Source organism: Mirounga angustirostris, unplaced genomic scaffold (genome assembly GCF_029215605.1).
Source record: "Mirounga angustirostris isolate CCGP_5_RB_7025 unplaced genomic scaffold, mMirAng1.0.hap1 SCAF_12, whole genome shotgun sequence".
In the NCBI taxonomy this organism is placed as follows: Eukaryota; Metazoa; Chordata; class Mammalia; order Carnivora; family Phocidae; genus Mirounga; species Mirounga angustirostris.
Genome location: NW_026991720.1, coordinates 37,297,284 through 37,324,783, shown reverse-complemented (window position 1 = coordinate 37,324,783; position 27,500 = coordinate 37,297,284). Strand labels below are relative to the sequence as shown.

Here is a 27,500-nt window from a genome sequence, read left to right as displayed (position 1 = left end):
GGACTCAAGTGTCTGCTGAACAGAAAGTCTACGGATCATAATGAGTCCCTGGTGAGCATACAGCATATGGAGCTGAGATGTTACTTAGATTGCTCCCCACACATAACTGCCTTATTTTGATTTTACCCACTTGTCAGTATATTATGAGTTACTGTTTAAGATACCTGTGAAGGTGCATCAACATGCAAGGCCCTCTGAAGCTAGGACGTATCTGCCAATCAAAACATTCAAAATCACAGCAGAATGAAATAACGTAAAACAAATTTTTAAAAAATACCGTAAGCAGGGTACCTTCAGTGAAATACAATGATCCCTACTACATAATTCTAAAGAAGCATGAGAAGTTGGGAAGATAAGGCAACTTAAAATGTCACCAGATTATTATTAATACTATTTTGTATATCTGCTGTTAGATACTTGGTCAGTAAGAGCCAATGGCTGTCAAACGCAGTGGAGCATAGCATTCCGTGCCATTCCATCAGTTTGACACAAGTCTCTTAAAAGGTATATATTAATGCAGAGATAATCAAATATATGAATGGAACAAAAGGGAGCCACAGTGGCTTCAAAATATTTCTGCAAATCTTCCAAAATGATGAGCCTAATTCCTATCTTCTTAAGGGTGGACGGGACTTAGTGACCGGCTTCTAGCGAAGAGGTGGCGTAAATGATGTTATGTAATTTGTGAGGCCAGTCATGAAAAGGAATGCTACCTCCTAGCTCTCTCTCATCACTACTTCTAGGCAAGCCAACACCACGTCCTGAGAACAGCCAACCATGGGAGAGGCCCTGGTGGAAAGGAACTGAGGCCTCCCTCTCCCCAGTAGCCAGCACGACTGTGGCCAGCCATGCGGGTGAGCCAACTGCAAGCCTGATTCTCCTGCCCCGGTTAGGCCTTCACATGACTGTGGCTTGGGTTGAAATCTTAACTTCCACCGAAAGAGAGACCCTGAATCAGAACTGCGGAGGTGAACTGCTCCTAAATCACAGACCCATGGAAACGGTGAGAGATGATACATGCTTTAAGCCACGGCGTTTTGGGGTAAATTGTTTTGCATATATACCTAATAAAATAGTAAACCCAGAAATAGGTCCAAAGACACAAAAGAAACATGTTATATGATGAAGATGTTAACACTGAAGGACTTGAGTTAACAAATCATGTTGAAATAACCAGCCACAACTTGAAGAGGGAAAAAAAGAAAATCAAAGGTGGATATTTATTTAACTCATTATAGAAAAAAAAAATTCCACATAAAGATTAATATAAAAAATAATATATAAACATAAAACTAACAAAGGAAAATAAAGGCAAATAGTCTTTTAGGGGTGGAAAGAGGCATTTCTGAACATTTTACAAAACCCAGAAAACATTAAAGAAAAATACTGATGAATCTGACTACATAAAAATCAAAACACAGCATAAATAAGGTTAAAAGATAATCAGCATGATATTAAAAGCTGCAATATATATTAATCCTCAAAGTTTAATATATCTAAAATTATACAGTTCTTACAAATTATAAGAAAAAAGACAAATGTTCTGAATGAAAAGTGAGCAAAATACATGAAAGGCATTTCACTGAAAGCAAAAATGGATAGTTTATAGAGATATAAAAAGATGTTCAGCCACATTAATAATAAAACAAATACAAATAAAAATCACCTTTTTAACCTATCAAGCTGACAAAGATCTAGAGAACTAAAAGCACCCAGGGTGCGAAAATACAACCTCTCATGTTCTCCTGGTAGTGCAAACGGGTAAAACCTTTCTTGAATGTAACAAGACGATGTGCACTAATGTGTTACACGAACACACCCTCTGTTCAGGGCACCACTTCTAGGGTACAAAGATATGATCACGGATTTTTCAGTACTCCATTACTACTAACAGTGAACCTTGATTGAAAACAATCTAAGTGCCCATGAATACATCAATAGACTATGACATGCATGAAGTAGAATCATTTGTAATCATTAAAAAGAATACCTATATTGCTTGACATTCACTTTTGGAAAAAAGTTGGAAAGCTCTAAGTATAATAAGGACTCATTTATTTGAAATTCTATACACACAGAGAGCATCATCATCATAATCATGGAAAGAAGTCAGGTGAGAAAGAATATGAACCAAAATGATGACAGTAGTGTTTACTGGCAGTCAAAGGATTTTCACTTTCTTTGTATTTTTCTGTATTATTTAAACTTTCAATAATGGGTACATATTATCTTTACAAACTAAAGCAAATTAACATTAGTCTTTTCTGCTACAATAGATATTTCTTTAGTGTAAATTAGCTCATATGCAGGAAAATGGCGTCAGTTGCGTTGGCTCATAGGTAATTTCACATCAGGAGCAAGTTTTCTCACACTTAATGGGAAAGATCCATTTAGTGGTTTCAGGACTTCCACTATGTTATGCTACCTGAGGAAGCTGAGAGTACAGATGAAGAAATGCACAATATTTTCCCCTGTCTTTAGAATACAATACCCTGGATCAGACTTGTAACTTTGATGAAATTAGTCTCTGGTAGAAGTGGATGGTTTTAAGGATTTATAACTATCAGGAGGAAAACCAGGGTTTAAGGCTGCCTAAGATTGACTGTGATGCTGGGTGTAAATGCCAGTTGAGATTTAGCCATTTTTATTACAATTGTCATTTTTTTGTGTGTTAGTTATGTTTACAACATTCCACTGGTTTCAAATCATCTGTTCTCATCTGTTCCTAACCCTGTTTTCTCTCTAAGCCCTATCACTTCTAGCACATGACTTCGCAGAATTAAAGATTTTTCAGGAACGCAAAAATTAGCATTAAAAGAGAAATGCATATGCTATTCCGAGTAAAATGCAAAAACAGAGAGAAACATTCCGTAAGTAAAAAAAGAAAGGGAAACAAAACTTTAAACTTTATTTCGCTTCAGCCACAATTTCTAATGAAAGATGTGAAACACAGGGCAAAACAATTTCAATATTCATGATTTACACCATACATTTTTATTGCATGTTACACATATAAAGAAAAAGAAATGGTCTTTGCTCCACTATCCACTTAAAATCTAAACAAGACAGAGAATTAAACAGGCATCAACTATGGAAGAGGCAGCGATCCAATTAACCTTTTCCTCCCCCCCCCCGTGGCACAAAAAGGAGGGAGATTTCTTTCTTTCTCATAGAAAAGAATTCCAGAGGCAGGCAGTTCATTCTGACCCTGCACTGTCCATCAAGGCAGTTCACCCATCATCATTCCTTTTTTTAAAAAACACTTTATTGCAGTTTAACTGACATACAAAAACTGCACATATTTAATGGATACACCTTAACAAGTTTGGAGATAAGTATACATCAGTGAAACCATCACCACAATATATTCCATAAACATATGGGACACCTGCAAAAGTTTCCTCCCACCCTCTTTTAATCCCATTAACTTCTGAATACAGTATTCAATTACATACCCTCAGTGGGGAGGGAAGGAAGGAGAAATGCGAACAAGGAGGGAAGCAACTCTGAAACTATTTTAGATACATTGTAGCATTAACCAAAGGAATAAAGGAGTTAGTTGGTGCTGTGGAAAAGGGGGAAGTCAAGAAAAAAACTCTCTAGAGACCTAAAAGCAAAGATAACCCAGTAGAGACAAGTATTTCTAGTACCTGGATCTTAGTTTCTAATATGATTCCTCACTATAAGGAACTCAAGCTCTTCAGAGAAAAGGGTTGATTCCAGGGCTGGGCCTGGGAAGGTACAAAATGAGCCTGGAACATTTTGTTACACCACTAAGTAAAAAGGTGCTCAGAAAAATGATGGATGAACAGCAGGACAGAGGCCTGCTTAAAGAATGGGAAAATCTGATTACTAAATAAGTAACATCAATAATAATTATAAACTATCAAAAAGTACCTTTGGATTTGCTTCTTTTCAGAAATTAGCATTATCACAGAACTAGGTATTTAGCCTCAAAAGATAAATTATGTAATGTGAATTTAACTTAGTATAAGTAATACCATGAAAGTATTTTATAAACTACTAAGTTTAATAAAATGCAAAATATTATTTTAAAATAAGTTTCCTTTGCAATCACCCTCACATATAGGTTAGAAATGAAGTTAGTTCCCTTGCAGATACAAAGAAAAATTTTCAATTCATAAATTATCCATCTATATAATTTCCAAAGTATAATTATTGAGTTGAGTAAATAAGGCGTTCCACTATTCTTTGATTTTATATCTGCATGTCCAGCTGTTATGTGACTTTGAGATCCAGTGGTAAAATGCAAAGGTGTGAATCTGAACTATTTTAAATGTACATTTTATTATCAGTAGTCCTAGTATACAACGGTCAGACCCCTGTGGTTTGTTAAAAAACAGCTGGTGTTGAAATTATCTAAGCCTACAGAGCACTGGGAAGAGCAGAGAAATGATCATCAAAAAGAGAGAGAGAGAGAATGAAGTTGGCATTTCTTCCTTCAGTATTTACTCCTTTTACGTCAATAAACATTTGAGTACCTGCTACATGTGGGGCATCATACCAGTTTCTATACTGAAAGAATGAAGATATATCTGTGTATCTATATAGATATTGAACATTAAACATTGTTCTTTTGAATTAATCTAGCCTTGTGATAAGGTTACCAGGGCCATAAAACTAAAATGAATAAAGATAGGTTTTATAAAAGAGATAGGCAATTGGGGATGTTATGGAAAGACAAACTACACAGTATTCTATAATCTCTGGTCCTTCTACTCTCAGAAAAATGACTCTCATCCAAATGGCTGCCCCAAGGTCGACATGGTAGTTAGCCAAAGTGCCCTCTACTAAAAAAAATACAAATCACAACTTCCTCTTGCTTGAAATCCTTCGATAACTCTCCATGTCCTATAGCACAATAGCAAACTCCTTAGATTTAACATACACTTATCTTTCATTAGCACATCATGCTCCAGCCAAACCCAGCTACATGCAATTCCTACAATATGTCATGCTTTTACTTGTCTCTGGGCCCTTATATATGTTCTCCTTTGTCTTTATCTCTCTTCCCACCTTCTTTTGTCTTGACCAACTCTTTCCTTTTCTTTTCTTTTTTTTTTTTAAGTAAGCCCTATGCCCAACATGGGGCTTGAACTCATAACCCTGAGATCAAGAGTTGCAGGCTCTACCAACTTAGCCAGCCAGACACTCCTGTCTTGGCCAACTCTTATCCACCCTTCAGGTCTGCTTAGATGTCACCCATCAGGAAGTCCACCCTGACTCTCCATGTCTGAATTAGATACCCCTCCTATGTGTTCCCATAAAATCCTATGTTTCCTCTACCAAGCATTTATCACACCTGATATTCTCATCCTTACCTCCAATCAGCTATGAGTTCTGTGATGGCTTCTTGTTCACTGCCAGACCTCAGCACCTTGCACTGAAGTAAGTGTTCAGTGTTCAATACAGTTTTATTGAAGAAATCAATAAATGAGTTCCAATAATTACTAAAAATAATTTTAACATACTCTCCTGTCCATGTAGACTATCTGCACTGTATTCAGAATATGATGGATGTGGTGGAGGCAAAGACTGAGAGAAAGGCATTGCCTAACCACATGCAACAAACTGTGTGTGTGTTTGTGTGCTGTGTCTGTGTGCATGGGTGAGCACGTTCATGTGTCTGACTACCCCATCTCACATCTGGTAGTTTTACTTGGCAGTTGACAATACTCATTGAGAAAGTGTTTCTATTTATATATGTGTATGTTTATGTAAACTGAACTTCAAGAGGTTGATTTGGGTTTTTTTTTTTTTTTCTTCAATAAATCATAGCACATCACTCATGTCTAAAGGCAATAAAGATGGGTAACAAAGAGCAAGTAATTTTTCATAACCTATTCAACTGTAAGACATCAAGAATTCTTTTTTTCAATTGAAAGCTTACTTTTAGGAAGTGTTTAGCTTGTTTTTCCTTAAAAGCAATGTTTTTCAGTCCACACGCCATGGTGGCCCTAAGGATTCCCTAGAGGCACAAGGGCCGAAGGGAGCAGGCACAAAGTAACCAAAACTCTGAACCCCAATTCCCTTCTTCAGTCAAAGTCACTCACTTCTATCTTTTGGGTTTTTTAATAATAGAATTTCAAAAAAGATTTTCTTTGAAGGGTTCACTACATAAAAAAATAAGAAGAAAAAGAGGTTAAAAACCACCACCTTAAAAAATCAGACATGGATTGAGGCTCAAACTATATAATTTAAGTCCTAATGTTTTTCATATTTCTTGTTTAAATTCATCTCTGTCAGGTTTATAAGCCCTTATTTGTGCTAAAAGGAGAAATAGCATTTGAATGCAGAGATAGAGTGAAAACATGGGTTTTGAGAAGTGTATTTATTCTCTGATGCAACATAAGATTATTTATCTTATAATGTTTAATGGCATTATTTATGTACCAATCTTCAAGTTAATGATTCATAACATAGAATACCAAAATAATATAATGAACAACAGAAAAGCCCACTGTAAATGCTAGCTGCAGCTGTGTTTTATGTATGATAGACTAATATCCCACCCCACTTTAATAATTTCTTAGTAAAAAGATCACCTTAAATAGGAGAATTCACCAAACTCACACTTAAGTAGCAATTTTAACTACTTTGCCAATAAAGAAAAAAAGGGGGAGCAAGGTAATTGAAACCAGGGGTTGCTCTATATTGCAACAGTCAGAAGACCATTCAGAACACCAGGAGGGAGAATTCGATCTGCTGGTAAACACACTCGGGAGTGATAAGCAGAAATGGGAGTCTCTAAACAGAAATCTTCAGCCATCCTCTGCACAATGGCTTTGGAATTGTGGAATGGTATTCAACGGCAAGTCAGGTAAATACCTGAAAACTCCCAGCTCTGAACTTCATAAGTTAGGTGAATCTGAAATCTTTAGAGCTGAACATATATATAATTATGCCTAAGATCTACTGAGCTGAGAAGCAACCAACCTAATTTTCATCTCTTCTGGGAAGTCTTATCTGAGTATTATAAAACCCAGCACTGTCGTCCACCCCCAAACTCCTCTGGCATACACTAGCCATACCCCCATTTGGCACCCAGTATTATTAGTTATCTTTTTATAGTTATGTCCATTTTCCACAACTACACTGTAAGCCCCTAAAGGGTAAGTGACATGTCTCGCTCCTCTATAAACCCTAAAGGTCTTAGAATTTTGCTAAGCATCTGCAGGTGCTAAGTAAATTTTTCTTGACTGTTTGCTTAATTTTAGATATGGTTTATATTACCACCCAGTTATAATGTTGATGGAGAGACACTTTGATATGATTGTGTCAGATACTCCATCCCTTTAAATACCAGTCAGGAGCATAAGAGAGAAACTGGGTGACCAGAGCAGGCTGTTTGGGAGCCACCCAATCCATCTGATACAGTACCTCCCTGCATGTGTTACTCCCAAAGAACCAAGTGCCCATCTTACTCTAGAGCTAAATTGTTACTTCTCGTCCCACGCTCAGTACCAAATTAGAAATCAGAAAACTTGGATTCAGGTCCTAGCCATGCCAATGACACAGCAATTCATTTCATCTATTTGAGTAGACTACCTATAAGGTTCTTTGCTTCAACTATCTGTGATTCTAACTTCAGGCCTTTACCTTCCATATCAGAAATCCATGGAATGGCCCCTTCTCCCCACTACTAAAGTTACCTGTCCTCCATGATACACCCCATCATCATCGTCATCATTGCACCCTACTCCAAGACTTTTTCTGACTTCTGCTGCAAGGTTAACATTGGTCATGAAATCATGTTCACTTCTAATGATGACATGGTTAAATTTCTTGCCTGATCTTTACTTTATACCTGTGCTCATTTAATAAACACATGTCACATGGCTGATTGGGTAATACAAGATAACATACACACTTGGGGAAACTTCTAATACATTCCTGCTTTCAGCAGCAAAGATAAGTATAACCCCATTTGCAAATAAGTATCAGTAATAATAAATAAAATTATTTTCATATGGGTCACCAATAGGTTGTTGTCAACTTAATCAATAGTTCAGTGGCCCTGAGAATAATTCCCTGATCTTTCCAATTTTGTAAGAAATTTATTTTTATTGTTTCATCAACATCAAATGATATTAAGGAACATCACAACGGTTGTTACAGTAAATGGCTCAGAAAGAAAATTTAGTAACAATTTTGATAGATTTTAGGAAGTATATGAGCTAAATAAAAATATATGAGCCATATAGAAATTCAAAGCAATTTAAATTAATATCTATCAGTTTTGAATAATGAAGAAGTTTTTCAGAACCTAATATACCTTTGTTCTGCAAAAAGACTAAGCATATCATCCAAAGACCTTCCCCTTTCCCAAGCCAAGTAATTTGTTATCCAATTAATTACAAAGAAAGGTGGCAATTTTATCTCTTCAGATGTGTCTAGCAAAAAGAGCCATAATAAAATCACAGATGAAAGATCAGTTTTAGAAGTGAGACAGACATTAACAGAACCCCCCAGGCAATATTTAAAATACTATTTTTCCTTGGCCATAATTATACCAACATTTTGCTATACTTTGGGTGTTAACTTCAGTACAAACATTAAACAGTGACATAAAAATTTTTGGCCAACAGTACTGTGAGGTTTTGTTTCATCTTTAATAAGGATGGAGTGATTGGCAACCACTTTCACAAATTATTATCAGATCTGTAAACTCTGAAAGAAGCATTAATTGGAAACAGAAAGAAACACTGTAAGAAACAATTTGACTTTGAAACCAATGAAATAAAAATTTCATTCTAGTAAAGAATATTCATTTGTGTTGTCTAAAATACTGTATCGCTGTAGTAATACTAAAATTAAAATTTTTGTTATTCTATTTTGTTACCTCAATTAATCTCTTACATGAACCTATTTTTATCCCATTTTGAAAGATATAAGCTAATGCTCACAGTATTTGAGTAATCTTCCTCAAGTCACACAGATAGTAAGTAGCAGTGGTAAATCCAGATTATCTGACCCTATGGACTGTGCAATTAAGCACTATGCTCCCACTTAGTTGCCACTCCCAGTAAATATTCACCACTCCCAATAAACATAACAAGAGTTATTGATTTCATAACTGCTACTATGGCACTCAGATGCAACAAATATAAGAGTGTCCTGAATACACAATTAGTTCAACCCACTATATAAAAGGTAAGTGCTCAAGTCTCATTAATTTCTAATAAACTTTCAAATGGGAAGGGGTACAAAAAGGAGAAAAGTACAAATCTATATACACATCAATTAATAGAAAAATATCACTGGAGTTGTCTTTGGACTTAACAAGTACTGAAAACTCTTATTATACTGCTATTCTTTCAGCCCTCTGAATTGGCTCTCAGAATCTGAAATTTCACTGTTGAAAGAAAAGAAAGCTGGAAGATATATGCATTCCAAAACACTGTGCCCTTTTGCGATTTCCCTTCTACATTTACTACCCAGATCTTTAAACACTCAACTAGGAGCTAAACCAATTTAACTGTAGGTATAAAATGTAAAATTGGAAATGCCACAAAATCAACATGACCTTTAAAGTGTAACATTTTCCACAATCATTTACTTAATAGCAGAAAAACATTTTATAGTGTTTAAAGCATAGTCTTCATGTGTAATATTTTCAGCAAACATAAAAGCAAATACAGAACAAAGTACTTAAAAATCAACCACATTTTTTAAACAAAAACTGCAATTAATTTTAAACCACCACTTTTTCTGCAGTAGTTACATTATCAAACATTCATAACCTTATTGGTATGCTTCACTTTTCAAATACAGACCTGATGTAACCATCACCCAAGCCCAGTCACCTCCTGCAACTGGTAAGGCCTACCAGTATGACTGATTTTCCCCCAAGTTAGCCGAATCAGTTTGCTTGAGAACTAAAATATACGTCGGAAAAAAGGCCAAGATGAGCCCTCTATGTAAACCAACAGGACCACCTTGATTAATTCCAAGGCACTGATCTCAACATAGTGTCTTCTTACCAGCCAGACTCCTCAGTCAAAGATACTGAAAGCAAAGATAATAATTAGGTAGTCGATATTACCATAAAATTAAATTTTGTATAAGAGCAAATGTAGTTTTCTATCTTCAGATCTAATCATATATTTCTTAAAAGATATGCAAATAGATGCTAATCGGATGGCAAACTTTCCCCAAGAGAGAATCACACTGGAGATAAATCACCACTCTCATAATTTTAATTCCATAATCAAGTAGCAATTCTTGAGAATATATCTTTTCCCTTTGACTACTTTGATTAAGTAGTTTCAGTAGAAGCTGATCAGAAAATACTTTTTCTCAGATTTTTTTTTTTCTGCACTGTTACTAGCAGGAGATTAAAATTAGCAAGACAAATGAAGTCAGAATCCATATCATCCCCATTTATTGCCTTTTACACCTGAAAGTTAGGAAGAAGAAGAGATCAAGGAAACAAACAGAGCAATCTAATGCCTGGCTAAAGGACAAATTCTATCTTTAAAATTGAGTGTGTTTCTATCAACTCTACGAATTCAGTTCTTTAATGAAAAGGTTATAGCATGCAGACAAAACAGTGCCATATCAGCCAAGCAACTAAATTAGATACCTCACCTGTCACAGAGAAAATCAATAAGGCCCAATGAATTTATATTGTACACTGATTTATTTAGGGAAAAACTTTGAAATACGATATCTTTAGCTTTTAGTGTACTAAACATATTCTGCTCCATTGGCTGGAAGAAATCTAAGATGGCCTCTGTGGGAGAGGGCAAACAGGAGTCAGACTTAGTACAAGAGAGAAGCAGAACAAGATGAAAGAAAAGGAGTTGGGAAGGGGGAATTTTCCATTCAACATACATAAAAATAATGGCTTTTTACAGGTAAAGGAAGGTAAGGGGCTACCCTAAGAAGGAAATAGACACAATCACCTTTGGTAGAAACAAAACAGCAGAAGGTCTAAAGGAGCCCTGAAAAGTGGTTTACACCCCAAACAAAACAAGAGTGAGACAAACTTAAGTAGGAAAAGTGTGGGTCAACATTCAAAGACGAGAATCTGACCTGATTCTTTTCCAGCACCATCTTGTTCTCTTCTGTGATGGTACCTTTCACCTTCCTTCTCTATACCTTTACTTGTGCTACTCCTTCAGCCTAGCATTTCTTTCCAACCTCTCCACTCATTTAATGCTGCAGTCTCCTAATACAAGCTCAGAATCTCACTCCATTTTGTGAAGTCACAGGCAATCTCCAACCTCTTAGTTACACTCCATCCTATAGCACACCAAAGCTTTGTTTATACCTCATTGTGGACACTTAGATTATATTCTGAATCACAGTCATTTATTTACATATTAATCTTCTCACCACCATACCTAGGGGTTCTTATTTTGGGAGGGGGGAAATATGTTATCTTTTTTTAATTGTGGTAAAATACACACGACCTAAAATTTACCATATTAACCATTCTTTTTTTTTTTTTAGATTTTTTTTATTTGAGAGAGAGAGACAGAGATAGTGAGATAGAGAGCACAAGTGGGGAGGAGAGGGAGAAGCAGGCTCCCCACAGAGCAGGGAGCCCGATGCGGGACTCAATCCCAGGACCCTGGGATCATGACCTGAGCTGAAGGCAGACGCTTAACCAACTGAGCCACCATATTAACCATTCTTAAGTGTATGGTTCAATAGTGGTAAGTATATTCACTTTGTTGTGCAACCAATCTCCAGAACTTTTCATCTTAGAAAACTGAAACTCTGTACCCATTAAACTCCTTGTTCCTCCCTACCCCCCACTCCTGGTAACCATCATTCTACTTTCTATGAATTTGACTGCTCTATGTACCCTGTATAAATGGAATCATACAGTATTTATTTTCTTGTGACTAGCTTATTTCACTTAGCAAATGTCCTCAAGGATCATCCATGCTGTAGCATGTCAGAATTTCCTTCCTTTTTAAGGCTGAATAATATTCAACTATATGTATGTACCACCGTTTGTTTATCCATTCATCCATCCGTGGACACTTGGGTTGCTTCCACCTTTTGGCTATTGTGATTAATGCTGCTATGAACATGGGTCTTAGAGACTCTGCTTTTAATTTTTTTTTTAAAGGATTTATTTATTTATTTATTTGAGAGAGAGAGCACAAGCAGGAGAGACAGAGGGAGAGGGAGAGAGAGAATCTCAAGCAGACTCTGTGCTGAGAGTGGAGCCCAACCCGGGGTCCGATCCCAGGACCCTGAGATCATGACCTGAGCCAAAACCAAGCGGCCGTCACTTAACTGACTGTGCTACCAGGCACCCCTGCTTTCAATCCTTTTGGTGTATTTGCAAAAGTGGAACTGCTGGATCATATGAGAGGTCTATTTTCAATTTTTTGAGGAATTGCCATACTGTTTTCCATAGTGGCTACCATTTTACATTCTCATGAAGAGTGCACAAGGGTTACAATTTCTCCACATCCTCACCAATACTTGTTACTTTCTATTTTTTTTAATAGTAGCTAGCCTAATAAGTGTGAATTCATAGTATCTCATTGTGGTTTTCATTTGCATTTTCCTAATGATTAGTGACACTGGGCACCTTATCATGTTCTTATCAGCCACTTATATATCTTCTTTGGAGAAATGTCTACTTAAGTCCTTTGCTCATTTTTTAATTGGGTTATTTTGTTGTTGTTGTTGAGTTATAGAAGTTTTTATATACTCTGAATATTAACCCCTTATCAAATATATGAATCATTGAGGTTTTTAATTTACCTTTCTATTCCCTAATTTTCCAGAGTAGATTATATGTAATATAGAAATACATTTTGAGTTGAATGTGTTTCTTTCTTTTGAAAAAAATTTTTGTATAATATAAAATTCAAAACATCCAAAAAGAGTTATATAATAGAAAATAAGACACCCTCCCCTCCCTGTTCTCCTGCCACTCCCTGGAGGCATCCTCCTCTTTCTAATTATTCCCTCCAGAGATATTCTGTGCATATACAAGAAAATGTGTATCTTAATTTAGTCTCCTTCAAAATATTAACCGACTATTACCAATGTTCTGCACCTTACCTTTTTGACTTAGTAATTATTCCATTTCAGCATATATAAACTGCCTTATTCTTTTTAACTACTACATATTCTACTATATGTACCATAATTTATTTATCCAATCTCCCAAGAATGGGCACTTAAGTTGTTTTCGATTCCTGCAAAGAATATCTCTAAATATATATTATTTCGTCCAAGTACAAGATCTGTAGAATAAATTCTAATAAGAAATCAAGTGATATGTGTATTTTAAGTTTTGATAACTATTTCCAAATTGGTCTCAATGAAAACTGCAAAAATCCATACTCCCATTAGCAATGATGACTCTATTTCTCTATACCCTCAATAACACACTGTGTTTGCAAAATTTTTTGTTTCATTGCCAGTCTGACAGACTACTAAGTCTAATATTTGGGTCATTCACAATCCAACCTCAATCTACATGATGTATACCTCATTTCACTGCACTACTCTTTATCGTGCTTCAAAGATACTGCATTTTACTTATTTATTTTTTTTTTTTTTTACAGATTGAAGGTTTGTAGCAACCATGCATCGGGCAAGTGTATCAGCACCATTTTTTCAACAGCATTTGCTCACTTCACATCTCTGTGTCACATTTTGGTAATTCTCACAATATTTCAAACTTTTTCATTATCATTATATTTGTTATGGTGATCTGTGATCAGGGATCCTTGATGTTACTATTCTTTTTCTTTTTTTTTTTTTTTTAATTTGAGACAGAATGAGAGAGAGAGAGCACATGAGAGGGGGGAGGGTCAGAGGGAGAAGCAGGCTCCTTGCCGAGCAGGGAGCCCGATGCGGGACTCGATCCAGGGACTCCAGGATCATGACCTGAGCCGAAGGCAGTCGCCCAACCAACTGAGCCACCCAGGCGCCCGATGTTACTATTCTAATTGTTTTGGAGCACGACAAACCATGCCCAGAAAAGACAGTGAACTTAATCAATAAATGTGTGTGTTCTGACTACAGATGTGGTGGAAATAGCACTTTGTCATTCCTTTGGCCACATAATATATTTTGAAGATAAAAAAAAAGAACTTTAAATTAGTAGACATAGAAAAATGAGACTGCTATATAATAAAAATGTTAATAAAAAAAGGACATGACTGTTAGAGTTTTATCTTGAACTAAACAACACTGAGCATTCTCAAACTCAGCATGTAGAGTTTTCGGTAACTATAATGCATTAGTATGTCACTGACCATTCATCTCTCTAAGTATTTTAAACGAGAAGGACACTTTGAAACTAGAATTGTATTTAATATATCACTTGCCTCAAGATTGCAACTTCACAAGACTATTTGTAGCTTCTTCCCCCCAGATCTTTCTACCTAACTCTGCCTTGCCCTTGTGGCTTCAGTCACACAGAGATTGGTCACAAGAACTTTAGAATCTAGGCTTTTCTTACCATAAACAGCAAATAATGTGTCTTTGACTCTATACAGAAGGTGGCAATATAATTTGTGCTTTTGGAGGGGGACTAACATCTCAAGCTAACAACTAGGTAACAAATATGATTAGGAGCCACACACACAAGCTGAATATCCCAAAGTATATACCTTTCATAATAAGATACAAGCAGGCTTAATCAATAAGACATTTTCGGAGGGAAAAAATGCATTTTTTTCTTAGACACACCCAAATAACCATCTTTTCAGCAGTATTGCCTTCTTTTTTTTTTTTTTTAAGATTTTATTTATTTATTTGACAGAGACACAGCAAGAGAGGGAACACAAGCAGGGGAGCAGCAGAGGGACAGGGAGAAGCAGGCTCCCCGCTGAGCAAGGAGCCCGATGCGGGACTCCCTGAGCCGAAGGCAGACGCTTAACCAACTGAGCCACCCAGGTGCCCCAGCAGTACTGCCTTCTTAAACCCAAATCATTATTTCCCTTTATTACTTGTCTGCAAAACCAAACAAACAAACAAACAAAAAGAATTGAAATGTAATAACTAAGTATAACTCATTAAGCGATTAATTCCTCACATTTCTTTATAACAAGTTAAAATTTACGTATAATTTTGGGTTGCTTGGGTGGCTCAATCGGTTAAGCATCTGACTCTTGATTTCAGCTCAGGTCATGATCTTGGGGTTGTGAGACTGAGCCCCATGTCAGGCTCCGCACTAGACACGGAGCCTGTTTAAGATTCTCTCTCTCTCTCTCCCTCTTCCTTTGCCCCTCCCCCCCACTCTCTCTAAAAAAATTTACATAGGATTTTAACAAATAGCTCATATAGTGCTCAAAAATAACCTATAAAGTATATGTTATCTCCACTTTTCAAAAAAAAAATGAAGTTCAGGGGTGCCTGGATGGCTCAGTCAATTAAGTGTCCACCTTCGGCTCAGGTCATGATCCCAGAATCCTGGGATTGAGTTCCACATCAGGCTCTTTGCTCAGCGGGGAATCTGCTTCTCCCTCTCCCTCTGCCACTCCCCCTGCTTGTGCTTGCTCTCTCTCTCTCTCTGCCAAATAACTAAATAAAATCTTTTAAAGAAAATGAAATTCAGAGACAAAAAATTCACTTTCACATTGTTCATAGAGCTAGCACTCAAATAAAACCACATTCTTTTCCCCATACATCACCACTTCAAAGTCTAGAAATTTATATTTAATGTCTATTTTTTTAAGTTTTAAAACAAAGGTTTTAATGAAATATTTAGAATATTAACATCATGCAGTCATACATACCACATGTCTCAAACTATTAATTTCAAACTTAAACTATTACTGTCATAACTCAAGTGTTCAGACTATAGATCTTCTCTTACACGAGAAATAGACTCATAAAAAAGCTAATTAGTTTATGAAGTGCCTCAAACTATCCTTATATAATGATACTAAATAGTTATTATCAAACAAAACTAAATAATAATTACTTAGTATTTGAATCTGACACTAATAAAACTCTTATTAAACAAATAAACTCTTAGAAAAATACCAAAATGCTTTATAAATAATCTGCTACACCAGGCAAACTAAAATTTAAGGAAATAAGGCTACATACTGTATGATTCCAACTACATGACATTCTGGAAAAGGCAAAACTATAGAGACGGTAAAAAGATCTATGGTTGTCAGGGGTTAGCTGGAAGAAGATAGATGAATAGGTAGAACATGGTGGACTTTGGGGCAGTGAAACTAATGTATGATACTATAATGGTGGACACATGCTATTACACATTTGTTCAAATATACAATAGAATGTACAATACAAAGAGTGAACTCTCGTGTAAACTATAGACTTTAGCTGATAATGCTGTGTCAATGTAGGCTCATCAGTTGCAATGACTTTACCATTCTGATAAGTACTGTTGATAATGGGAGAAGCTATACATGTGTGGGGGTGGGGGTATATAGGAAATATCTATACCTTCCATTCAATTTTGCTGTAAACCTAAAACTGGGCTAAAAAAAAATCTATTTTTATTTTATTATTATTATTTTTTAAGATTTTATTTATTTATTTGACAGAAAGAGACACAGCGAGAGAGGGAACACAAGCAGGGGGGGGAGTGGGAGAGGGAGAAGCAGGCCTCCCCTGGAGCAGGGAGCCCAATGTGGGGCTCGATCCCAGGACCTTGGGACCATAACCTGAGCTGAAGGCAGATGCTTAATGACTGAGCCACCCAGGTGCCCCTAAAATCTATTTTTAAAAATTAAGACAAATTTTAATTTTTAATTCTGTGGCAACTCTAATCTTTTCCTACCACATGTTGCTTTATAGGTCCACTGTTACCTACTCAGCAAAGAACAACTTTGACCATCAACTCTAACCTTCAGCTGAACTCTTCTTTATATACTCAGTGCTCCTCACAATGCCTGCTCTGCCCCTTGTAGCCCACTCATCCTCGAACATGACATTGGTAGAGTAAGTCCAAAGACAGGGAGAAAATTTGGTACAGACAACCAACAGAGAAGGCAGGTAATGGAGAAGGAAGGAAAGAATTCCTAAAGAGGACAATTAGCAGGGAAATCCACATGAGAGAGCAGAAAGGAGAAAAGAACCTGAGATGCTATGAATTTACTGGTCTACATAATGTGAAAACCATATGAAATTAAATTATTCTAAAATGTAAAAGATGGTATTACAAACATTTCCCTTTAAAAAAAAAATCTTTGCTGTACATGATTCTAAAAGTAGAACACTAGAACTTGATAATGTGTTTACAATGTGTCCCCCAGCTATAAGCAAGACGATTTTTCAAAAGCTGACCATAAATGCTACAAACATTTTTCAAAAGAAAGAAATATAAAAGGGTGTGTGTCAAAGTGCCATTACAAAGACCTAGCTCTCAAAATAAACTTTGGATAAAACTGCAAAGATTAAATTTTTATGATTTATTACATGGAAGAAAGATGTACACTTTTATCTTCTGGGCATTCTTAACCTAAGAAGTCAAAAACCTGGTATGAGTTACCAAACTGGACAGGAGTACAATGAAATTCTGAAACAGCCATACAGGAATGAAAATGGAGTATGTGCGCTTGCTGCTTTGGTCATCAATTAGAACAGGCTAAGCACCTGGCAGATCCAAACATCTGAGTCATTTAGGAGAGGCTAAAGGTTATAGTGGCAAATCAGGGACCCGTTGGACAGGGTTAAAAATGGTTCTGGCAGGAGCCACCACCACCATCAATACCACCTGAACAAATAATGACCCTCTGCATCTGAAATTTCAGGGGAGGCATAAAGACTGGAGTTGTGCTAGTGATCCAATTCAGTTCAGCTAATAGCGATTAAACAACAATGAAGTACTAGGCATTAAGTTAAAGGTGCCATAAGACAATGAAGAATAAGATGTAGCCCCTACTTTTAAAAGTTTCCAGTCCAACATAGGGTGAGTCACGTCCACAAATGACTATAATCCCGGCAAAGTAGAACGAACGCCAAGAAAGAGATACAAAAACAGACATTCAGAGATTTCATCAAGGAGATAGATTGTCTAGGATAAAACCTATGGTCACTCAGTTTACCAACAGGGTCTTGTTATGGTTACTGTCCTTACTTATAATTTTCTCCCACTATATGTACTACTTCTATACTAGAAGATGTGAAAAACTTGACAAATTTATCTGCTGCTTTAATGTTTCACAAATGATTTTCCATAAATTCTTCACTGAAATTCAAAGCTATGCCATGCCCGGTAGAGACTATCATCCTGTCAGGCAGCCAACCCCCCACGATGGTCCCCAACGATACATGCCTCATATCCTGTATAGTCTCACTCTGAATCGGGGCTGGCCCGTGAGACCAATAAGACATCAAAAATGGTGGTGTGTGACTTCCAAGGATAGGTCATAAAAGGCACTAGAGTTTCCACCTTGGTATCCTGTATGTCACTCTGGGGAAGCCAGCTCCCATGATGAGAGCAGCCCCTTGGAAAGCCCCTTGTGGAGAGGAACCAAATTGCCAACACCAGCTTGCCAGCCATGTGAGTAGGCACTTTGGAAGGGAACCTTTTAGCCCCATGCATGTCCTCCAATAACTGCACCTCCTGCTGGCATCTGACAGTAACCACATGAGATCCTGAACCAGATCCACCCAAACTGCTAACCCACAGCAAACATGATAAAATAAATGATTACTGTTGCTTTCAGCCACTGAGTTTTTGATTATGTTACAAAGCAACAGAGAACAATGCATGTGAGGCTCAGAGAAACTAACTTATCTACTACCATTTAGGAGTGCGCAGGGAAACCAGGTCTGGAATCCAATCTCTAGGCTTTAGGTTCAGTTTTCTTGCCATTAAACAATACTACTTTTCAAGTAAAATAAGTTACAATACCATAAGGATGATCATTTCTATGTGATTATACCACCAGCATTAATATACCAGGTATCCCACAGTAAAAAAAAAAAAAAAAAAAAAAAGACACAGCACATGTCCCTATATACTTGACAGACATGATGAGACCTGCAATATAATTGAATTCATGGTATTCCATGGTACTTTTTACTGTCTTCTGGAAGATTTCTGTTTTTTTTAATGTACAGATTTTAAAAATAAAAACCTATTTAGAACATTTAATACTCAACAATCACATTACTGACATTGAAAATATTTATATACTTTACAATCTTAATCACAATAAACATCTGTATAATTTTAAACAGAATTAATATGTCAGACAAGAAAAGCTCAACAGCTGATTATTTAAGGACTTGCATTTTTTCTTTAGGTCTTTAACATTTTAGCATTACACAAATGTAGTAAATAGAGCAGCAAAATGTTCATGACGGTGGTATCTTAAATTCCAATCCATAAAATTGTTACTACCTTACAGGACAAGGTAGCCAGCTCTTAGCCTATCTACTCCTGGAGAAAGTCAACAGAATATTTCATTGTCACAACCACAACTGCATGTAATGTCCCTTCACATAATCACCTCTTTTGACCCACACGATACTACAAGGTGGGGCAGATTTACTACCACTCCCATTTTCCAAAGGATGATGGGGCTTAGAGAAGTCTAAGTAACTTAACTGAGGACACATGCTATTAAAAAGAATCACAAAAATCCAACCTATAAAAAAAAAACCCAACCTATAACTTTTTAGCTCCAAGTCCCAGACTTTTCTTCTACACTGTATTTGAGCCCAGAGGTTCTCTACCCAGGCTGCCATTAGAACACCTGGGGGCACTTTGAAAAATATCAGTACCTGAACATCATCCCCAGAGATTCTGATTTAATTCCTCTGGTCTGTTTTAGGCATCTAGCATATAATAAACCAGTGGTGGTAAATTCACAGAAAGCTTAGACTATAAAAGGAGAAACTGCAGATATCTCTACATGTAAGCGGAAACATCTTTATCCCCCAAAACTCCCTGAAAGACACAGATATCTTGCAATAAACCAAGAAGAACAAGGAGGACGAGGAGATGAAAAACTCAAACCCATTCTGCCACTACCATGGGGCCACCAAAGAGTATTTTATTCCCTCGATCCCACTCCTTGAACCTCATCATCCCATACCTAAACTCTACTGCAAGTTCTAGCTCAAGTGTTGCCTCCTGTGTGAAGTCTTCAGGATCACACAGAAGAAAGAAGGCCATTTTTTGTATCCATCTTACTTTGAACTTCTATAATAGCATGTATTGCTTAAGTCATTTACTTACACATCCATTTCACTCACTGACCTGAGGAGTCCTTAAGAGCAGGATCCCTATCTCATTCATCCTTCCCATCTTATGTATCTTTCCATCTTCTACAGCCTTGAAGATAGCAGATACTAGTGTTTGCTAAATCAGATCGTTTTTTATGTTTGGCATGGTTAATTCCCCCTTAGCCTCCTGTACACACTACTTTGAAATTTTTCAGTTTTTAATAGAAGAAAGGGGACTTTTTTCCCCCACAGGTGGATTAGGTCAGAGAATAGTGTATGCAAAAAGACCAGATGTGGGAAGAGCAAGTTTAGCAGTGGAATTCTGGGCCAGAAAAAAAAGGGTAAATAGGACATTTAGTATGCATTTTTTGTTTGTTTGTTTTAAAGGGAAGATTAGGCAAAGACAGTGACAATCTGATTTTTATCCACAAGAAACATGAAAAAGAACCACCTTTTCAACACCTCCCTGTCTATGGGGCTCTTTCCTCTCAGCATACATACATGCTCTCTCTCCCCTCAAAAAAAGAAGTCTGCCACAGTGGTTCTCATCCTCGGACATGTATTAGAATCCCTTGGAGAGCTCTGAAAATTCTGGACTGGAGATCAATGAAGTCAGAATCTCTGAGGAGGGGTCCAGGCACACCTACTCTCTCCTCACTTCCTCCCCTCCTACTCACTCCTCTACCCATGCAGTGTAATCTCTGCCCCCACCAGTCCAATGGAACCACTGACTTCTAACAGGCACTTTATAATCTTCATTGTACTTGATGATTCCTAGCATTCCATTTTTAATTGGGTTCTACTTCTTGAAACTCTGCAAGTCGGCCTGAAAAGTTTTGCTTTCTCTTTCCTCCCAGCCTCTCTGGCCACTCCCCTTCAGCATCCTTATATCTGTCTTTGTCTTGGTTTGTCCTTAATATTTCAATATTCTTCAGGACTTACTTTGAGCCCTTTTCTCTTCTCTTTCTATGCAGTTCGTCTGAGCACTTTCGTCCTTACCCACACCTTCAACTACTCTCCATATACTAGGCACTCAGAATTCTGCATCTCCAGCCTCCACATCCCTTGTGATGCTCTAAGACCTCATATCCAACTGCCTCCTAGACAGGCCCAACTCACCCAGGATATGCCCTACAAGCAAAGTAATCACACGTCCCAACCTGAACCCATCAGCTGCCCCTCAGACCTGCTTCCTCTTCACTCTTCCCTCTCACTACCCAAAAACCTGGTAGCTATTCCAGCATCCTCACTCTCCCATTCCTGTTACATTCAAACAGTCACAAAAACCAGCCAATTTTCCCTCCTCCTAAATATTTTTCCTAAACATTCTTATTTCTAAGTATCCCCACTACTTCCAGCCTTGTCTTGCTCTCAGGTTCCCATTATCCATACTAATGCACTGTCTGCTTGGGCCTCCAGTCTTGCCTCCCCACCCGGCACCTTGCTCCACCCCCAATCTACCCAACACACTGCTTTCACGGTGACCTTTCATGTCGCTCACAATGCTGCACATGGCAGAGGTGTGCCCTGACTCAGCTATCCGGTTTCATCTCCTTTCACTCTTGACTTTGCCCTTCACACTCTAATATGACTGACCTACATCTAGCTCCCTGAACACACCAGGCCCTCATAATGCCATACAACTATTCATGCTATTACCCCTGTGTGGAAATGCTCTTTGCTGCTTGTCAACCTGCCCACTTCTACTCAGTTTTCAAGATTCAGCTCAAACATAACCTAAAATCCTCCCCTGGCATTTCCATCAGGGAACAAGAGCTCCTGCTAGCCTTCCTTTGCACTTATATCTTCGTTAGGGCAAATAGCACACAATATTTGAACTGTTGGTCAAGATGTCTGTTGTCCTACTAGACTATAAGATCCTTGATCAAGGACAGTGACTTCATCTTTATATCCTCAGCACAAGTTCAATGCATATAGCATATAGTTCAAAAGAAAAAAGGAATTAATGAACTGTAGGCCAATGAAAGGATAAAAAGATCAACTGGACTTCAAGTATAGAAGAAGTCCAGATCTTAAGGAAGTACGGACATCTATTATTAAGTCCCACCTATTAAAAATATAGAAATAAATGATTATTCAGGTATTATCAAGGTTAAAAAAAAAAAGAACTTATCAATAGACTAATCAGGCAATAAGGAGGTAAGAATCTCCAATAGAGCAGCTAACAAAAGATCAACTGAAAGGTCAGCGATAAAGATGGTTCTTTCTACCAGTCAAGTTATTAATTCATAGGCCTAAGTCCATGGACTGAACAAAAGACTGGCAACTTCCTCTGTCAGTTCACCACTCCTCCCCTTTGTCATTATTCTCCATAGCCTCTTCCCAGCCCCCACTACTAAATCCCAGATTCCAGGGGTAATTTCCCTCTGCTGGAGCCACAGGTCCTACCAGTGGATTAGTCTGAGATAAAAGGCAGGGGCTAGGGGATTGGCAATCTTTATTCTTGTGGCCAGGACCTAGAGGAAAGAAATGAAACTACTATTTACTGAGAGCCAGTTTTATACTAGATATTGTGCTACTTTACAAACACTCACTAAATCTCAGAGTAATCACGAGTAATTATCCCATTTTACAGATGAAGAATCTGTATCCAAGATCACAGCTAAGTAATTAGAGCCTACCTGAAAACCCAGAGATAACAGCCTCTAGAGTATTTCCATACTCCTGACTACCTCAAAATGAAGAGAGATGTGGTCTAGCTATTCTAGGCCAACCTCAGAATATATCACTCTCCAAAACACTATTATAAATGTTGGCTAAAGTCTATAGTGTACCACTAATACATAATGGGCATACAGTGAGTTAAAATAACTTTGGTGGGGCACCTGGGTGGCTCAGTCAGTCAAGCATCTGACTCTCGATCTCAGCTCAGGTCCTGATCTCAGGGTAGTTTTTTGAAAAAAAACAAATAATAATAAGTAAAGAAAAGAAAAGAAAATAGCTTTGGGCCCTGATCTGGAAATCTAAATGCTATTTGTTATTTTATTCCTATAAGTACACTGTTCAACATTACAAAAATGGACTTGAAAATGAATTTCTGGAATACCATGGGCTCTTTAGCAAGGCTTTTCTTTAAGAATATTTTTCTTCCACAAAAAGTCACCAAGGATAGAAACTACTTTACCTTGTTAACTTGTAAGAACAATGACACTAGAAGACACCTGTGAGAAGCGTGCTTATCTGACCAGGTGCTCGTTTATAGTGTGCTGTCATTTGAATAAAACATTACACTAAACCCTACAGACCAGAGCTTATGACAGAATGCCACAAACTACAGCAGTACAGCTGATATGCCTATAATCTACTGACAAAATGTACTCCTTAGCAAAGTGAAACCAGATGTCTCGGGTAAAAATCTGATGTCTATGGACTTGTCTTTCTTGGCTTCCAGAGCTGTATTAGATACACTAAATACACAGCTTAGCTGTATATTAAACCCACAACTTGGTAAAATCATGACAGTCTGGACATGAAGCATCAGCATTTTTATTGTAATTCCTATAAACCAAAGACATTTCTGAAATAGAAATCCTAAATTTAAGCACTCAGCTAAATGCGGTACTATGTCTTTCCCACGTTAAGAACAGTGTCAGAGCTTTTTAAACACGTTTATAGGAACTCTTTCCCTTCATTTTTCAAGCTGACACTTTTTAGACATGGTCGTGGAATGATTTCATGATGGGGGGAGGGGATTCAAACCACATCAGGTGTCAGTCTTTGTCCCAGAAATTCTAGGATCAGATTTAACAGGTGATCGCTGTGAAAATGCAAACGCCCACCTCAGCAACTAAGTATGAGATACCTTGCTTCAGTTGCAAAGAAGATCATTAAGAATGTGATAGGTGACCAGATAAAAAGGGAGGGAAATTAACAGTTAGTATCTATATGCCACATGCTGTTTTTTGCATACTTTTTAATATACTCATTGTTCTGTTTTGACAGGTGAGAAATTAGGGAGCAAAATTTTAAGTGGCACAAAGTGGCAGTTAATGAGGTAAGAGCCAGGACTCGAGCCCATGTCGAAAAGACTCTAAAAGACGTGCCACTTCTACATGAGGACTGGGCGTGGAACAAGGAGTGGTGTTACATAGCCAAGAATATGGAGGTAAAAGACAGAAATTTACAATTTTGCCAAATAGTAACACATAATCATGAAACAAAAAGTTGAAGAAACACAAATAGTTGAGAGGGTTCCTCTGAGAGTCAGTTCATAAGAGACTTACTACCTTTTATATCCCTGCAAGACTCATTTTTAAATAACTTTTTTTAATCCTATATATCCTTTGTAACAAGAAAGTCATCTTAAATAAAAAATGAGGTTAAATGTACAGAAACTCATACAAGCGAACAATCTAGTATTTATTTTCTTAAGTGCATTATCCTTAACACTCCATGTTTTCTCATCTTATGTGATCTTTATGGAATAATTCAAAATACTATCCTCATCTAATTTTTTATACTGATACATTTCAATACACTGCAAAATGACTATAGCACTATAATAGCGCTCCAACTGGTCCTAAGGGTTAACTTGCCTCAAGCTTATGCACTCCTTGCTTGCTGACCTAAGTCCCTTGGTCTGTAGCCAAACTAACCTACTTTCCTTGAGATTTGCAAACAAGTGGCCTTTTGAGGAGTGAAGGACCAAACTTGCCCAGAAGATAACGCCTAATCACATTTGAAAACAGCTGCTGCTGATGCCAGCAAGTCTATTCAGGATCATGTCGACATACCAATAACCACCTGGGCCCCAGGTTCTCCTGCATGGAGCGCCCCCTGCCCCATTTTTCACGCCTTCTCCTTTAAAACTCTCCAGCTTCACCTGGCCTGGGAAGATGGTCTTTGGGACATTAGCCCACCATCCTCCCCAGGTTGCTGACTTCCTGAATAAAACAATCTTTCCTTTCCCGCTTGTCTCTCAAGTATTGATTTTCAAGCTGCCAGCAGCCAAACATGAGTTCAGAACTGATTCTCTGTCCAGTAACAATACTATTCTAAAACAGGACACAAATCACCATGGTCAGTAATCCTTTAAAGTTTATCACTGAAAGTACTAGAAGGCAGAAAAATAGCACTGTCCTCCCACAACACTGTATAGACCTGCACATGACTAAGATCAATAGTATAGGGAAGGTCTCGTACAGTAACACTTAAGTATTCCGAAAATCTACAGAACTCTGGTGAAAGGCCTGCTCCAAATGGCCATCTCCAAACCCAGTCTCATGATTTTTACCGTCCTACTTATGTATCAGTGTTCCACACTTTGGTGGGAAAAAATAAATACCTACTGAATCAATGAATGAACCCATCATCAATAAACAACTATTTTCTGGTTTTTCATAAATTATATGGTTATCTCTCACTTGAGTCCAAATAAGACTGGTTCAGGGCACAGGCAGCCACTGTCAAGTTGCCACAGAGTGCAATTCTAGCTCTCCTTCATAAGTATCCAAGAATGGTTTGCTACATTCTTGCTTGTGGCTAACCTGAATTTTAGCTAACTTAAAATGTTTTATATGGGACACATAGGATGCATAAGGTATTCCCAACTTTCTGAGAGGGGCTATGTTTCACTTCACCAGTAAGAAGGTAAGAGTGGTATATTGGAGAAGTAATGGAAAATTTGCACTAAAGAACCACTGAAAGAGATCATGCCGAAAAATCACAGCAAACCCCAAGGGTTTCTGTGCGCTGTTTGGCTACTTTTCAGAAGTGAATAGAATATTTGTGAGGGGGTATCAAAGCGAAAGTCAAGAGTAAAAGACCCAGCCTGGTAATATCACCCCCCACACCAAAAAAAACAAAGACAAACACAAAAAAACAACAAAAAAAAACTTCCTCCATGAGCTTGTGAGAAGATCCCAAAAGAATTTCAACAGTTACCATATTGCTAATTAACTTTACCCTTTGGCGTCCTAAAGAATTTTTACAGGAGTCTCTTTTTAAAAGGTAAAGATCTGTGGGTGGGGTTTCTGTCAATAATCAAGCAGCACCATGATTCTTCAATACAGTCTCCGGGATTAATCACAGCTTAGAGGAAGACACAGACTGGAGGCAGACAACTGCAAGACCCACGTTCCAAAGACGGGAAGGGTAATGGCAGTTTTCTGTCAAGTGGCTATAAGGGATCTTTGCCAAGCTGCCAAACTCCCAGCCAGCTCTACAGACTCTAGGCCTGAAAAAAACTCTTGGGTTTGGAGCCTGTGACCCTTGAAGGTGGGCCTCAGGTTCCTGATGAAATGGAAGAATCTGGCCCCTCAATCCCCCAGGAGCAGTTCTGGATCTAGATTTTTCTCTCCCTTGCTCTTTCTTACTATAGCCCTAGCTCCTTCCACCCCTGATCATTCCTTACTTACCCTTTCTCCCGTTCTTCCTCGGTGAGAAGGGGTAAGTGGTTATTTTGTGCCCTCGCCCAATTTGGCCAAAACCCTAAAAGTAAAAATGACAGAGACAGGTGCTTTAAAATCCTGATGTTCAAGCCTCAGGAACTCCCACCACATGCCCAACAGGTCAAAGCAGAGGACAGCGCGTCCCCACAGCGCTCCCTCACGGCCAGGGCTTGGAGCCGGAGTTGTCCCCTAAGAGGGGGACGAGGACAGGGCGAGATCCTGGGGTGCCCACTTGGCGGGGAAGAGCGAGCCGCCTCCCGACCAGGTGTCGCCGCGGTTAGGCGCCGGTTTGCAACCACAGTTAGCCGGAGGAGGCGGCGGCAGCGCCGGCCGCCGCGCGGGCCCTCAGATAAACACGCGCACGCACACATGCCCGCGACAGCGCAGCACTCGCGGCCGAGCAGCCCTCAGCCTCCCAGCAATTCCCGCCCCGCCGGGAGCCGACTCCACCCGAAGGGTCCCAAGCCCAGAGGACCGCCAGGTGTCGGCGGCTGCGGACCCACCCACCCCCTGCAGCCTCTCAGTGCCCCCCGAACCGCCGCCGGGCTCCCGCCCTCCGCACCCGCTGCGCAGCTCAGCCCAGGGGAAGTCCCCACGCTAGCCCCGCCCTCCGCCAGTGGAAAGCTCCGCCTCCACTCCCGGGCGCGCGGGAGCCGCGCGAAGCTCCGCCCACGGCGGAAAGCCGGCACCGCCCCCTCCTTCCCCCCGGCGCCCGCCTGGGTTAGCCCTAAAACCCGTCGTGGATTTGCAACGGATCAAAAGTAACACTCACTCAGCAAGCAATAACTGAGCCCTTACTCTAAGGCTGCACCGTACTAATGACTGAGAGGACAAGAGAGAGCTGAAACTCTGTGAAACTGTGTCTTCAGCTCCTCCCCTTGCTATAGAGGTCAGGAAACGGAGACCCCAGCAGTTGCTTGGAGTGCA

General features: G+C 38.6%; 1 protein-coding gene across 8 annotated transcripts in view; it reads right to left on the bottom strand.

Annotated features, from left to right (window-relative positions):
- Positions 1–27,184, bottom strand: part of IMMP2L (inner mitochondrial membrane peptidase subunit 2) — an 889,807-nt gene extending 862,623 nt beyond the window's left edge. For 7 of the 8 annotated variants that reach the window (XM_045864397.3, XM_045864399.3, XM_054505219.2 and 4 more), the window contains exons 1-2: positions 27,136–27,184; positions 26,541–26,613 (exon numbers count right to left, since the gene is read on the bottom strand). The gene's annotated coding sequence lies outside the window, so the exon portion shown is untranslated. Of the gene's footprint in view, positions 1–26,540; positions 26,614–27,080; positions 27,104–27,135 lie in introns of those variants that run through there. The other variant, XM_045864398.3, reaches the window with a different exon arrangement.
- Positions 27,185–27,500: the final 316 nt, after the last annotated feature.